We start from the raw sequence: 15,709 nt of genomic DNA, 5'->3' as shown, positions 1-15,709 counted from the left end.
GCGCGCCGGGAGAGCCGGGAGGAGGGCGGGGAGGCGCGAGCTGGGAGGAGCAGGAGCGTCCGGCGCCCCGCAGGCTCCAGACTGGGGTTAAATACCCGGGGGAGGCGCCGCTCCTCCACCCGCGCACCGCGTCGGGCACCCGCAGCCTTGGACTTGCGGAGCCCGGCGAGGTCATGCGAGTTGGCGAGGCCCAGCCCCTTCCCTTGGGGGTAGCCAAGTCTGGAGAATTCTTAGATGAAAAAGTGCCTCTACTCAAGTTGGAAAAGGAGAGGTTCCGAGTGGGAGTGCTGGGGCTGCCGGGTTCGAGTCTGACTTCACAGTTCGGAGATCTTGGGCGAGTGACTTAACTTCTCTGTGCCTATTTCCTCACTTGGAAAATGGGGAAAATGAGAGTTCCCTTTTGTCCCGGATGGTGTGAGGGGAGTATATAAATCATGCGTGTGAGGGGCCAAGAGCAGCGCCTGGCACCTAGCGAGGAAGTTAACAGCATGCGGCAGGTAAAGCTAACGCCGGTGGCTCTTCTCCTGGAGTGGGTGCGGGCGGCCACGGTCTGGAACCCTCGCTGCCGTCCAAGGCAGGACTCCCCCTCCTGTTGGCCAAGGAGCCAAGACACTTCCAGGCCCCGACTCGGGCAAGAATGCATTTAAAAACCTTTACTTTAACACAGAGTGCTAAACTTCCTCAATACCCTCCTCCTTCCACTTTCTAAAACGAAAAAGAAAAAAGAGAGAGAGAGAAGCAGATGTATATTGATTTAGTAATTAAGAGACTAAACTGGGGGGGAAATGCACGGAGCACTGAGGCCTGAGGGGATCCTTTGTTGTTAATTCCTGATTATCCACGCAGTCTTATTTTCTTCCTGCATTGTCAGCTCCAACACTTACATAACCTTAAGCCGGCTTCTCCACGTGTAAAGTGTGGGCAGAGAACAGGGACACACTTTATTGACCTGAGCAAAATGAAATTGGAAAGAGAAAAGTCTACCCGAAAGAGCCATTTATTGTTTCCTCTGTGAACTCAGTTTAATCTCTACAACGACCCAGGGAGGAATTTGAAAAAAATATTTTGTTTTGGAGGTCAAAAATGGCTGAAAGTTGGCAGTTTCGAAGAATTTAACTTAAAATGTGATCTCCATTTTGAGATGTGGAAACAGTCTCTGAGCCTATGGTCTCAGGCTCAGTATGTGGGTGAGTTGGGCCTTGAAATCTGATCTGATGTCTGGACTTTCTACTGACTTGACTGCTAAGGCAGTGTCACAAGCGATTTTGGCCTCTTGACGGCCTCTTTTGGAGGAGGTCTGGACTTTTCAGAGTGCAAATAAGAAAACATTTTCTGGATGGCGAAACTCATGGAGTTAAGCTAGTAAGAGCTGGATGGATTTCGTTGGAAGGGTCTAAAGAACCCTCGCTAGACATAAGATCTTGGGCAAATGGCTTAACCTCCCTTAGTTTTCTCAGGTGATGGCATCTCCTTCATAGGGTGGTTGTAAGGGAGTGAGTGAAATAATGATTGTGGAAGCTAGTTAGTACCCAATGCCTGGCACACAGTTGATGTTTGATAAATGGAAAGAACATTCTTAGATCTAATGAATCCCATTTAGAAAAACAAAATATTTTAAAATCACAACTTTAAGTGAAAAGAAAAACAGTCACAGCAACAGTTGGATAAAAGTTGACACTCAAAAAACAAATAGCTGTGTCATTTAAAAAGTTTGGCATCATGGCTTTGTAGTCTTAAGGAAAAACAAGGATGATAGCATCAGAGAACGGAGCATATTGGATTGAAAAGTCATCCAGCTTCCCCTAAGGGCCGTCCCTAAATTCAGCAACAGGAAATGTGAAACTTTCTCTGCCCCTCTAGACCTACTTTTCTGGCACTTGGTGGAAGCTTTTTTTGTTTTTCTTTTTTGTTTGTTTTAACGGACAGGTGATCTGGGTTGAAGACAGAAATACCACTGAGACATCTACACATCTTAGTGCAAACAGGGAAACTCACTATTGGAACTTGATCAACAGTAACCAAGTACTGGGAGTGCAATTAACAACAGAGATATGTCCATCAGTCATCAGCTCTTTACTGAGTTCTAGTACATTTTAGACCAGAGATAAGATTCCAAGGGCAGAGGGTGTGTGTGCTCAGTCATGTCTGACTCTTTGCAACCCTGGGGAGGGAGAGGGCTGGTCAGAGTGCTCCTGAGAAGTCTATGAGGTGAGTCTATGTCTGCCTCCTTTTGCAGACATATACTACTACTATGTCTGCAAAAGGAGGCAGATGTAGAATGAAAAACTGAATGTGGAATTAAACAATGGAGAAGAGAGATCCAAACCAAATAAAATCTGCATTCCAATTTCCTATGATATGCAATCTGTTGTCATGGGATAGCAAGACAAAGGGAAATGACTGCTGGCACGCATGTGGGTTTAATGAGGAATGTTAGTGGAACATACCTTATCTGTCCTCCCAGTGTGGAAAAATCTGTATAAGAGAAGGAAGTCCTTAAAATAGTATCGCCTGACCATCATCTCGACAAAAAAGGGGAAATCTGAGGTGGTGAATCTCAGATTTACAAACCAATCCTACAAACCAATCCTAGTATGTTTCTTTAAAAGAAAGAAAGAGAAAGCTCTTAGAAAAGGGGAAAGGACTTCCGTGGTTCCTCTGTGTATTTTTAGAAAAATGGCATCACTTTGCAGACTTGAATCTAGACTTATAAACCACTTTCCTCAGTGTTTCCACTACATCTTTTCAGCTTGGATACTCTTCAGACACGAACATTTCTAACTCTTATTGGTCATTTCTTAGCTTCAGCTAATGAAATCAGTGGCTTTTTAAGGAACTTTGTCTGGTGGGAAAAGTATATTTATTTATAAGGCGACAAGAAATAGATAATAAAATAGATCCATTTCTTCTAACACGATAATACTTCTTTAATCCAAGCCAGTGCTATGACTCATCTGCCTGTCTCCTCTTGTGGGATGGAAAGGGAGCCGTCTGCAACCTTCGGCAGGCAGCCGGGAGGAGAGAGGGAGGGAGGTTCCTCTCCCAAGCTAGGGCTGCTGTTCTGCTTCAAAAATTCACAGGGTTCTGGAACTGCCATTTCTTTGGGCTGAAGTGGCCTTTGGTACTTTGGAACCAGATCTTGCCTGGGACAGCCTCATTTTTAATAACTCGTCTCGAGGTTGTTGCTGGCACCAAGGAAGCTTCTGCCTAGAGCCAAGGTGACCTCTGTGGGGCTCTCGCAAGCTGGACCAGTGGGATTTGAGCTTGCTTCCTATCCATCTGGCAGAACAAGATGCTGGAAGACAGCCTTGAAAAAGGGGTATTTTCCTATTTTTTTTCTTGGCTAGCAAAATAATTTTTATTGTTACCCATCCCACCTTGCCTTATTTCAAAAGCAATGTACATCACTGTAGAAAAAAGTGGGAAAAACTTACAAGCAAAAGATTTTAAAATCCATTCATAATTCCACCAGTGGCAGTAACTATTAACATATCTTTTGAAAAATTTCCTTCTTTGTGTGTATAGCAGTCTGCTTTTGTAACTTACTTTTTCCTTTTTACAGTGGTGAACATCACTCCATCTGACAATATGATTTTTAAAAGCTGCACAATATTCTATTGTATGGGTGTACCATAGGTATTTAAACATCCTCTATTGTTGGGCATACAGGTTGTTTCCAATTTTCTGCTAAAATAGCATCAGTGAATATCTTCATGTCCAAATCTTTGCACATGTCTTTAATCAGTGTCTGTCAACCTTCAGCAGCCTCCATTGTTCTTGGGAGGAAAAAACAAGACAGAAAATTATAGCTAACAAAATAATAGCTGTATCTATCCTGAAACATTAAGGTTATCAAGAATTTTAATGAGCACGATCCCTCTTGGCAGAGGATGGGTTAGTTGAGTTCATTCTTGAATTTATTAAGCATTGATTGAGCCCAGAGGGCATTTTTATGGGTTGAGGCGAGGAATAGAAAACATCTTTCTGCATTTTTTGATGGGCACTGTGTCCTCTGCACAGGCCCGTACACGTCCAGACACCTGTGGGGAGGCAGGGGTGGAAGAGGCTGGTCATTTGAGCATCAGGCTGTTCTCCCAGGCTTTTAGTTCTGCCTTCATGAGCTGCCTACTGGACAGCTTCCTGAGCAGCGAATGCAATGATAGTGACTCTAAAGCACAGATTCAGACGGAGATGGAAGTTGAAAAAGAGGGAAGAGGAAGAGAGATAAAGAGGAAAACTCTATGGCCCCAGTCTCTGTTGTGTTTTGGCTCAGCTTCCTATGAGGCTGCTTGTAAGCCTTTTAAACAGAAGGACCAGGATCATAGGTTCGGCCCTGCTGGGAGTCCCCCTGATTACATATGGTATCTTGGGCCCCCTGTGGCATTCTGTCTGGGGGCTGCAGGATGTGAGGGTGCTATATTGGAGCTGTTCTTATAACCATCTGCAAGGCTTGTATATGGGCACCCTAAATGACTGATTTTGCTGTGCTGTATGTCTTCCCATCTTCCTGGTGTGGAAAAGGTCAATTTATTCCTACTAGGAAGAAGGATGGGCTCAAGACCCAGGAAACTCAAGCAGCACTAGAATCCTTCCAGTTTAGGAAGATAAGCGAGTACCCAAAGACTGTATAGGGGCAATATTGCCCTAGTTTTCTAAAGTAAGAAAGGAGTAGATTTCAGGAATCACAGATCCATAACAAGCCTTTTTGGCCACTCTAGAAAAAGTCTGGAACAAGTAGGTTTATATATGTGTAAAGAAGAAAGTGGTGATCACCAGCAGCCAACATGGGTTCATTATGATGTCCCATTAAGATGACCGTGTTAACTTTCTTTAAACAGTATCATTAGGTGAATCAAGATAATTTTATTTAACTTTGGGGCAGCAAGTATTAGTTAAGCACTCTGTGCTTGAAGTAAAGAGAGCTGAGTGCCATGGATATTATACACTGTGATATAAGTAAAGAATCTGATGAAGTCTTGCATAATTCCTTTGCTGTTAGGTGGATCTAGAACTGGTTGAGCAGCATTACTCAGTGAGGCTTGATTCATAGTTCTGAGTTAACTTGAAGGGAGATCTCCGGTGGAGTGACATGGAGCTCTGTCCTTGGCTCTGGTCTATTCTATTCTTCTTTTTCTTCCTTCTCCTCCTCTTCTTTTCAAACCAGCACTTTGGAGGATGAATTTGGTTATGCTTATCAACTGTGTGGTGACCCTGTTAAGACAGGTCAGGAAAGACTTGAAATCACATAGAAAATAAGTACATGGGTCTTGATAGTCCATAGACTCCACATGAGGCAGCAGTGGGATGACTGCTGCATTGCTACAAGAAGGGCGGGATTAGTCCTCTGTTTCTGAGCTGGTGTTAGGGTCACCAGGGGTCTTGTGAACATCTGGTACCACATCCCAGGGAGCTCCCAGAAGAAGGGATACCAAAACAGTGAAGGAAGTTTGGGAAATATTCTGTATAAGGAAGTTTGAATGTCAGGCTTGGGAAAGAAAGAAAACAAGACATGACAGGATGGATGTCCTCAGACATGTGAAGACCTGGACTCTAGGCTGATAGAGAACTAGAGATCAGTGTTATAAGTTATACACTGTTATAAGTTGTACACAGTATTATAAGTTATACACTGATCTATAACACTATGGATCAGTGTTACAAGAAAGTAGAATTTGTATTTAGGGCCATTCCTGGCCTGCTTGTACTCAGATCCATCCTTGCACTTTCTCTGCTCTGTATGGAGGAAGGGCTGACCATTGCGGGCTGTATTTGCCATCCTGTGATGTGAGCTCGTTGCTAGCTGGATCTAGCAATGTGAAGCACTGGCAGAAGACTGGAGGACAGGGCAAGAAAGAGCCAGGATATTCTCTCCAGCCCTCCAGCCCTCAGGCCTGTGATCGTTGCTGTATCTCCTCCGTGGCTCCAGCTCCCACTAATGGACCCACTGTAGTTCCAGCTTCCATCAGGTGACCATGGCCTCTGGGTTCCAGTAATAGCAGCTCCTCTCTTTTTTCCCTCCAGCCCAGGATGCCAGTGACTTCCTGCTGTTGCTAATATCTAGGCTTCCTTGGGGTTCCCCATGTGGTGCTAGTGGTCAAGAATCCATCTGCTAAGCAGGAGATGCAAGAGATTCGGGTTTAATCCCTGGGTGGTGAAGATCCCCTGGAATAGGAAATGGCAACCTGTTCTTTCTTGGAAAATCTAATGGATAAAGGAGCCTCGCGGGCTACAGTCTATGGGGTTGCAAAGAGTTGGACATGACCGAGCACAAACACTACAGGCTGCCTTACTGCCCTCTGGCTTCTCAGCCTTCCATTCCCCTGTAACTGGTCCCCTGCATTATTCTTTTAAAAGTTATGTATTTTCAGAGTTGGGATTAGAACTCAAGGCTCCTGACCTGAGATCAGCACTCTTTTCATTTCATGTTGGCTCTCTCCTCCTGTACAGATTTTTATTAACCATCCACCCATGGTTTCTATTAGTCACTCTTTTGATCTATGGGAGGGAAAATTGAGTCTCCTAAATCCTTTTTTTTAAAAAATTCTCTTGTGATTATGTGACAACCTAGTTCAATAACACTTACTCGCTAATTATTTTACAGAACAAGTACTGCTCGCCAAGTGTTGAGTGGAACATTTTTTTCCCTCCCTTCAAAGCTTTTTGTACTTAGAAAAGCTAAATACACATTCCAATCTGGAAGATTCCATTTATATAAGTCTCTGATTTCATAATGTCTATGTTGAATTTAGGGCTGTAGAAAAGGAAAGGAATGCTCAAGGCCACCTAGTCTAACCCCATCACTTTAGATGTAAAGAAACAGGTTCAGAAAGATGGAGTGGCTTTCCCAACTTTAGGGGCAGAGTGGGGCAAGAACCCAGGTCTCAGGTCTGAGTTCAAGATACTTATACTGTCATGCTCATTTATGGGCTGTTTACTGTCATTCACTGCATCCAGTTTTCAATTTGCTTCTGCTTTCAGTTCCCAAATCTCTTCCCAGTGCTGTCTCTCCCTTCTTTTCAACTCCTGCTTACCAGGGTTTCAGTAGCCCATCTCTACTTGGAATGGAATTATCAAAGTAGGAGTTGACCAAGCCCTTTTTGGAATTTCTTTATCTCATCAACAACTTCCTTTGGCTCCTTCCCCTTCCCTTCTTTCTCCTCCATTCCCCTTCTTTCCTGGATTCTCAGATTTTCCATTCTTCTCTCCTCCCTAGCCAACATTTTTCCTTCCCACCAAGTCTTCTCTTGGCATGGCTCTTTAATTGGTCTCTCCCTTTTGTATTCAGTCATCCCAGTTGAAGCCATCAACACTTCTAAGAGAGGAATCTTTCAAGCCCTGGATCTGACTCCTGGTTGCCATAAACCTTGAGGAAAGCCATAAATTAATGTCATTCCTTGGCAGGCCCCCTGGTCCAGATCCACCTCTCAGTTGTGGATGTAATCATCTTAACACCTCAAACACTATAGCATAGATGGGAAATCCTCCCCTAGCCAAGAATGTAATATTTATTCTAGGTCAAACTATTAACATGTATCATCCCATGGGAATTTCCATTGTTTCAACAACTTTCTCTTTTGGCTGTCTGTATCAATATTAGCTGGTTTTTAGATCTTTCCAAATTTATGTTATCTGGACGTTCATGAGTGATTAGATTTACTGAAGCTCTTTCAGGATAACATCATTACAATATAATATTTGAGTCACCGTGACCCTGTTCAAATGAACTAATCCTACCCCCAAACAGACACGTTGACAACATATTTCCAGTTGGCTTAATTATATTCTTCTATCCTTCCAAATTTTGGGTTACTTTCTTCCAATGTGGATTTTGTCAAGTCACATACTTATCAAGAATCCAGGAACTCACTTTACCCTTCACATTCCTATAATTCATACTTTGATTTCTCTTGATGAAGTTGATAAGTCCAAGGATCAAGTATTGGATTTCTGTCCCAGGAAACAAGTGTAGGGGACACCTGTCTCCTTCCTTGGTCCAGGTGATACTGCTATAAGAGTTAGCAGGAACAGAAAGTGGTCCAGGGGAAAGAGGCAGCCTTGGACACCACAATCCTAACCCCATCGTGCTCTCCTCTCCTAGAGATGGATTGGACGGTGGGTCAGAGCAACACTAACTCTCAGTTCCAGAAATCACATCTTTCCAAAATCTCCACAGTTGGTGCCAACAGCTTCCCAGTTCCCAACACTTGTCTTCAAATTAGTTCTGTGATATTTTTTTTGGTCTTACTTCCATTTTGGCGTTCACAGTACTATCAAATTCTAATGCTATTTCTTCCACAAATCTCTTTATTTTATTCTTTCATTTCCAAATCCACAGTCTGCCTCCTCCCAGCTCTTTACCTGTGTCTTGAATGCTGCAACAACACATTTCCTCCAGCTTTGCCCAAATAAATCCCCCTGTACCCAAGCCAGAGCTCAGGCTCCCTCAACCATCACTCTTTTTCATCTGAGAGCTTGTGTCTTCACCATCCTGCTCTACTCCCTATGCCCAGGAGAGCCTTGAATATGTGTCAAAACAAAGAACTTGCCAGAGTATCAGCAATGATGGTTTGTCCCAGTGCACCCCGTATCAGTCTCTCTCTGCTTCCTGCCTTAATTTTTCTGACTCTCTACTTGCTAATGTGTCGGCCCCTTTTCCTTCTTCCCCTAGCATAAGGCCTGCCTCCTTCCGGCCAGCCGGGATGCTTTGCTCTGACAGCTAGAGGTTTTGACTCTTTGGCTTGGCCTTAGGCCCTTGTCCCCAGAATTACCCTCATGGGAACGTTGGGCCAGCAATCCCTGGTGTTCCTGGAACCCCCATCTTCTTGGCTTTGGTTCTGGACCACTAAGTGTTGGGTAATTTCTGGCATGTCAGAGTGAAGACACCTGGATTTTTGTCATGAACTTGATGTGTGAGTTTAATTAAGTCAGGGCTGCCTGCCTCAGCCCTCTTCACATGCCAGTTCTGAGCACCTTCAGCTTGCCATCTTGCATGCCTTGAACATATCCACCACTTCCCTGCTAATGCCTGAACCTGTCCTGACCAAGCCCCTTTCTCCCGGTGCAAGACGAGGAGGGGGATGAGTCTTGTCTGTAACCGGCACTCAGCATACCTGGGTCCCTGCATATTCACTGACCCACAGTTTCTCCTTTGGCTCTGTCCCCCAGACTGTGTAAACAGTGTGCTTGGGTCTTACCTCAGTGTAAGAGGTAAGAGGTAAATGGTCTTACCTCCATTTGCACTCAACGTGTTATTCTTGGGGTAGTGGCCCCACCTTTGACACCGACTCTGAGGTCTGGCCATTTCTTATTACTTGAGGTAACACGGACAAGGCAGCTTCCATCTCTAGAGAGCCTGCCCAGTACAACCTTCTCTTTGTAGATTCTTGCGTGTGTGAGTGCTAAGTTACTTCAGTCGTGTCAGATGCTTTGTGACCCTAAGGATTGTAACCCACCAGACTCCTCTGTCCATGGAGTTCTCCATGCAAGAATACTGGAGTGGGTTGCCATGCCCCTCTCCAGGGGATCTTCCTAACCCAGGGATCGAATCTGCATTGCAGGTGAATTTTTCTTTATCGATGAGCCACGGGGAGAAGCCCAAGTAACTTGTGCCGGTAAGCAATGCACCTGTGAATACATATAGGCTGCCTTCCCTTTCCTGTCACTCTCCCAGCCCCCTGCTGGAGCTTCTTGGAATTACCACCCTAACAAAAAACTTGTACCCTCAGATCCTTATCTCAGGATCTACATCTCAGGAAGTCACATGGCAAGAACAAAAGGCCAAGCTGTGATGGAAAGAGAAAATAGAATAATGTTGAACAAACAGAGATAAGAACTAAAGTGTTGGGGGTTTGGGCTCTTCTAGGAAGGATCACTGAGATGAGGGTATGTGACGTAATGACTGCCACACTCCAGTGGTGATCTGGGGATGGTGTTCTCTCCAGGAGGCCTGGGAAGTATTTTAGAAGGGTTTCTGCCCGAAAGAGTAAAAACAGATTGGGATACTGAAAAGAACAATTCGTTGGCTCTGTAGAAGCTTGAATTTCCTGCATGCCCCTTTCCTTGATAGTCAGGATTCACTGGGTTATGATTTAAACAAAAATCATTGCTTTCATGCTTCCTAGCTCCTGGTTGCCACAGTTTCATCCTTTGAGATTTATATTCTTCGTGTTTTTCGTACTCCTTGATTTAATCCTGTCCTCTGTATAGTGGAGTTCTCTTTTTAAAGTATGCCTTCCCATCTCTCTTGGTAAATGTCACATTGCACTTGAAAATATGTGGGTTTTTTTCAAATTTCTTTTGATGTTGATATCTAATGTTAATTCCACAGTGATAAGAGAAGACTCTGTGTGATTCTGATACCTTTAGACCATGAAATTTTTGCACCTTGTTTTATGTCCCTGGATATGTTCCAGTGTCTCATAGTTTACAGTCTATGGGAACTTGAATAGAATTTGTATCCTGCTGTTGTGTGAAAATTGTATAAACCTTAATGATGTTGAATTGGTTCACAGTGCTTTTCAGGTCTCCTGTATCCTTCTACTTTGTATATTCATTCTATTAATTTTTGAGAGTTTGATATTAAAACTCCAACTAAAAATCTTATTTTATCTACTTAAAAAATCATTGTAATATATAGTGGAACTATATGTAACCTTGTTCTGTATTTTCCAAGCTCCCGTAAATGTGTTATCATAGTTTCATAATGTAAAAAAATTAAAATTAAAATAAAAAGATAAAGTATGCCTTCCCACAGAAGCCCCTCCCCACCGCCTGGTCATTCCAATAGCCCTTCTTGTGCACCATTATCTCATTCTTGGGGTATGGGAATACTGTGTTCAGTATTCCAAGAGCTAGTACACTGAGATTTGTACTTCTGTTTTGTTTCCAATCCAAATTGATTATTTTTTTCAGTTTTCATCCAGATGTTTGATATCATGTAAACACAGCTTGAAAATGTTCCTGAACTGCTTACAGATGTACACCAGTGAAATCCTTTCCAAATTATATATAATGATGCTCTATTTATATCTGTGCCATAGTCTCTGGCTTGAGTTTTAACTATAAGACTAAATCGGAAAAAAAAGTGAAAAATTCACATATGTGGATGATTTGTCTACTTGATTAAAGACTCCAGATATTTGGACATGTTCAGGAATTGACATCATTTCCCACTGAATGCAGGCATATCTGTAGCCACGGTATTCTGAACTGAATGTTTGTGCCCCCATTCATATGTTGAAGCCTGAAATCTTAATGTGAAGGTATTTGGAGATGAGTTCTTTGGGAGGTGATTTGGGTTAGATGAGATTATGAAGGTGGGGTCCTTATAATGGGATTGGTGTCTTTATAGGAAGAGATAGAAGTGAACTCTCTCTCTCCATGAGCTCGCACAAAGAAAGGGTCATGTGAACACACAGTGAGAAGGTACTGTGCTGTGCTTAGTCACTCAGTCGTGTCCAACTGTTTGCGATCCCATGGACTGTCACCTGCCAGGCTCCTCTGTCCGTGGGGATTCTTCAGGCAAGAATACTGGAGTGGGTTGCCATGCCCTCCTCCAGGGGATCTTCCCAACCCAGGGATCAAATCCAGGTCTCCCACACTGCAGGTGGATTCTTTACTGTCTGAGCCACCAGGGAAGCCCAAGAATACTGGAGTGGGTAGCCTCTCCCTTTTCCAGGGGATCTTCCTGACCTGGGAGTTGAACTGGGGTCTTCTGCATTGCAGGAGGATTCTTTACCAGCTGAGCTACCAGGGAAGTGAGAAGGTGGCCACCTGAAGTTCAAGAGAAAACCTCTCATCAGAACCTGACCATGTTGGCACTTTGATCTCAGACTTCTAGCCTCCAGACTGTGAGTAAATACATTTCTTTTGTTTAAGCAACCAGTCTATGGTATCTTGTTGTGGAGACTGAGCAGAATAATATACATGGGGACTGAGAATCTGTTGCTTCATTCAGTGTATGTTCACTGTGACTCTTGAACCCACTGTATAGAAGCCAAGACCTTCTTCCTTGACGTTTGGCATCAGAAGGACACCCTGTAAGCCCTTTAGATCTACTTAATTCTCATCAAGGCTTAGTTGCAGATACAGTATTTATAGGTGATTGCATAAAAGGTATTATAGCAGATTGTATTGTCCAAAGATGTTACAGTCTGGCCAAATTTCTGGCCCACAAAATTGTAAGGAAAATAAAATGGTAGCTGTAAGTCACTAAATTTGGGGGTAATTTGTTATGCATCTGTAGTAACTGTAAGAGTTATACATTTCATTGATTCCTGTCAGTAAAATCCCACCCCTGAATCAAGCCCAACCAACAGAAAGCCTACCTTGGTTGGGTTGTTTTTGAGTAGCCCTCAGGTGTGGTGCCCTGGTTTGTACCAACAGAGAGGATCAGAGGCAGCTGCTCTGTGGAGATACTGTTGAGATGGGATCGAGGTCACTTAGAGCTTAGTGCAGGAAAGGTTGTGTTTCTTGGGAGCAGTTGGTATCTTACAAACACTGTGAATCTTATTTTTGCTCAGCTTTTCCTCTTTGTTTTGGCTTCTAGGAAGCTCAGGACTAATTCTGTGACCAACCTGTAACAATTAATCTTATTTCTTTATATCCTTCTGTATCTATTTTTGTAAGCCCCTTAAAAATACTTTTGGAACAAGTGTTTTGATGCAGTTGGGCTACAAATGAATTAATGCAGGAATGAATGTCCCTCAAATCACCTTAGAATTTGAGAGTGTTATTAGACTGAGCTAGTTCCAACATAAAGCTTTATTATAACTTTATTAAAAACCAAACATATCTTGTGTGCCTGCATGCTAAGTCACTTCAGTTGGGTCTGACTCTTTGTGATCCCATGAATTGTAGCCCCCTAGGCTCCTCTGACCATGGGATTCTCTAGGCAAGAATACTGGCATGGGTTCCCATGCCCTCCTCCAGGGGGTCTTTGGGCCCAGGGACTGAACCTGTATCTCTTACGTCTCTTGCATTGACTGGCAGGTTCTTTACCGCTAGCACCACCTGGGAAGCCCACAAAATTGTCAGCAAAATAAAATGGTAAGATAAAACATGTCTTACATCATCTAAAACAAAACTACAAGAAGCTAAAAGGGACCATCTAGACTGGAAGTTAAAAGAAATAATAATCCACTGCAAAGAAATATAACATCATTTAGTAAGTTAAACAATGGGGCATTTCAATAGGAAAAGTGTGTTTATTGAGCACCCATTAGCTCGTGGGAATTTTCTAGATCCTTTATGTATTAAATTGCATTTCAGTTCAGTTCAGTTCAGTCACTCAGTGGTGTCCAACTCTTTGCGACCCCATGGACTGCAGCACGCCAAGTTTCCCTGTCCATCACCAACTCCCGGAGCTTGCTCAAACTCATGTCCATTGAGTCAGTGATGCCATCCAACCAGCTCATTATCTGTCGTCCTCCTCTCCTGCCTTCAATCTTTCCCAGCATCACGGTCTTTTTCAGTGAGTCAGTTCTTTGCATCAGGTGGCCAAAGTATTGGAGCAAAGTAATGGATTAAATTGCATTTAATCATGTTTCATGTAGATGGCCCCATAGACATAAAGTTACCTTAGGTTAAAATGAAAAAACTGAATAGAGAGGTTGAAAAGCTTGTCCTGGTCACACAGCTAAATGGGAGAGCTAAGCTTCGGACTCCATGCCCTTTGCAGTTATGGTGGGAACTGATAACCACCCTGAGGTACACATAGGTTAGATTACTTCTCCAGGCAAAGGTCAAATCCTCTTCAAGTGCAGATGCATCTCTTTCATGGGAATGGGGTTTTGCTGCAACTAGTCCTGCTGGAGGAAGGAACCAGTGGCCTGAGGTGCAACAGGAAGGGATGGATAGGAAGCAGAGACGTGCCCCCAGGGGACAGCCTCTTACGCAATCCTCGCTTTCTGAGCTGTTTTCTGTTCCCTCTTCCGTATTACCACTACTACACCCCACCCTCCTCAGAAGAATATCATTGCTTCTTCAAAGAGACTCCTGAAAAACTCAGATGTTGACCACCACTGTGGGTGAGGTTTCTGCTTGTTTCTGGCACTGGCATATAGAGAGGCGTTTGCCTTTTCTCTTCACATCCAGATGGAAGTGGCTTCCCTGGTGGTGCAGAGGATAAAGAATCTGCCTGCCATGTGGGAGACCCGAGTTTGATCCCTGGGTCAGGAAGATCCTCTGGAGAAGGAAAGAGCAACCTACCCCACTATTCTTTGGAGAAGGGAATGGCAATCCATTCCAGTGTTCTTGCCTTGGAGAATTCCATGGACAGAGAAGGCTGGCAGGCTTCAGTTCATGGGATCGCAAAGAGTCAGACATGACTGAGCAGCTAACACACACCAGTATTCTTGCCTGAAGAATTCTATGGACAGAAGATCCTGGCGGGCTACAGTCCATGGGGTCACAAAGAGTTGGACATGATTGAGCGACTAACACTTTCAATTTCGTGGACAGAAACTGGAAAAAGGTGTTCTTGGTGCTGAAATAATTCCTTTCAATGGATTCAGCCAGGAGATCAGGCAAGCATCATGACCATGGGCTTCTAGGCAGTGTCTGGACATTCTTGCATTTCATGCCAAGAGGGGTTCGGTAATGATCCCCTGCTGGCTGCGTCCTCTGCCAGGCAGTGATTTTAAGCGCCAGAGAGAAGAAACCCAGACCTGTGGGCAAGAACTCCATCCAAGCCCTGACTGCATGCTGTCACTTATTTGGATGATGCCACTGGAACTATGACCTAAATTCTCAAATCTCTCTAATGGCTTGCCCGCATAAATGGACTTTTAGCTGCTATTAGAGTTAGCCTTCTAAGTAAGCATGAGGTGATTTAAGGGGTGTGGTTTGGGTAAGCCAAACAGCTCCACACCTTCTTTCCTGCTGGGCATGTGCCTGAAGTCCCACCATCAGGGATTCAGATCGCAGAACCAAGAGGAAACTTTTAGTGTACAAGAGCCTCATAATAAAAACATCCCTAGATGGATACTTGGAGCAGGTCCAGGGGAGTCCCAGGCTGAACTGCTGCCTTCTCTACGCTCAGCCCCTTCCCCCTGTTCCAGCTGCTAGTACCTTCATTAGGCCATATGTACTCAGTCCTGGTTGGTTCTGGAGCCAATTCAGTATGTTAGTTAGTGTCTACCAGCAGATGGGGTTTGGCAGTTGACTCACTCACTCACTCACTCATTCACACAGTAATTTTTGAGCAGCTCCATGGTCGGGTGCTAGACATTTGGCTGGACTCTGAGGATACTGGCAGGACCATAGTCCTGGCCATCATGGGGTGTACATTATGCCGGAGGACGTGGACAAGTTCACTAATAAATGTGCCATGGGTCAGGTGGTGATGAGCACTGTGAAGACAATAAGGGGCTGGATGTGCGATATTTCACATGGGCAGGCGGCAAAGTTCTCTTGGATGAAGTGACAGTGGGGCAGAAGCTGTGTGCAGTGAGCCAACAAGTGAGCCAGCGACATGGGGAGGGGGTCCCAGACAGGGGGCCTCAGGGTGTGCTGGAGGCCCCTCAAGGGGCCTGGGGGAGCTGGGAGAGGCATGGGGAGGGAGTCAATGAGGAGGACAGAGTGGGAGGTGGGCAGAGTGGTCACTCCACGTTCCCAGTCTGAGAGCCTGGAAGGCTTGAAGTAAACCCTGGTAGGCAGCACCGGCCAAGCCACGGTGTCTCTCCCAGAGAGCCAGGGAGCTGCATCCCAA

At 44.4% G+C, this 15,709-nt stretch overlaps 1 protein-coding gene across 2 annotated transcripts in view; it reads left to right on the top strand.

Moving 5' to 3' along the window:
* Nucleotides 1–15,709, top strand: part of LOC145513092 (uncharacterized) — a 295,101-nt gene that overhangs the window by 69,778 nt on the left and 209,614 nt on the right. The window contains exons 1-2 of one of the 2 annotated variants that reach the window (XR_014059105.1): nt 28–497; nt 11,725–11,849. The gene's annotated coding sequence lies outside the window, so the exon portion shown is untranslated. Of the gene's footprint in view, nt 1–27; nt 498–11,724; nt 11,850–15,709 lie in introns of those variants that run through there. The other variant, XM_081508290.1, reaches the window with a different exon arrangement.

This window comes from Giraffa tippelskirchi, chromosome 7 (genome assembly GCF_054371585.1).
Source record: "Giraffa tippelskirchi isolate mGirTip1 chromosome 7, T2T-mGirTip1v1.2.pri, whole genome shotgun sequence".
Lineage (NCBI taxonomy): Eukaryota > Metazoa > Chordata > Mammalia > Artiodactyla > Giraffidae > Giraffa > Giraffa tippelskirchi.
The sequence above is the reverse complement of the archived record's forward strand: the minus strand, read 5'-3'. Positions and strand labels throughout refer to the sequence as shown.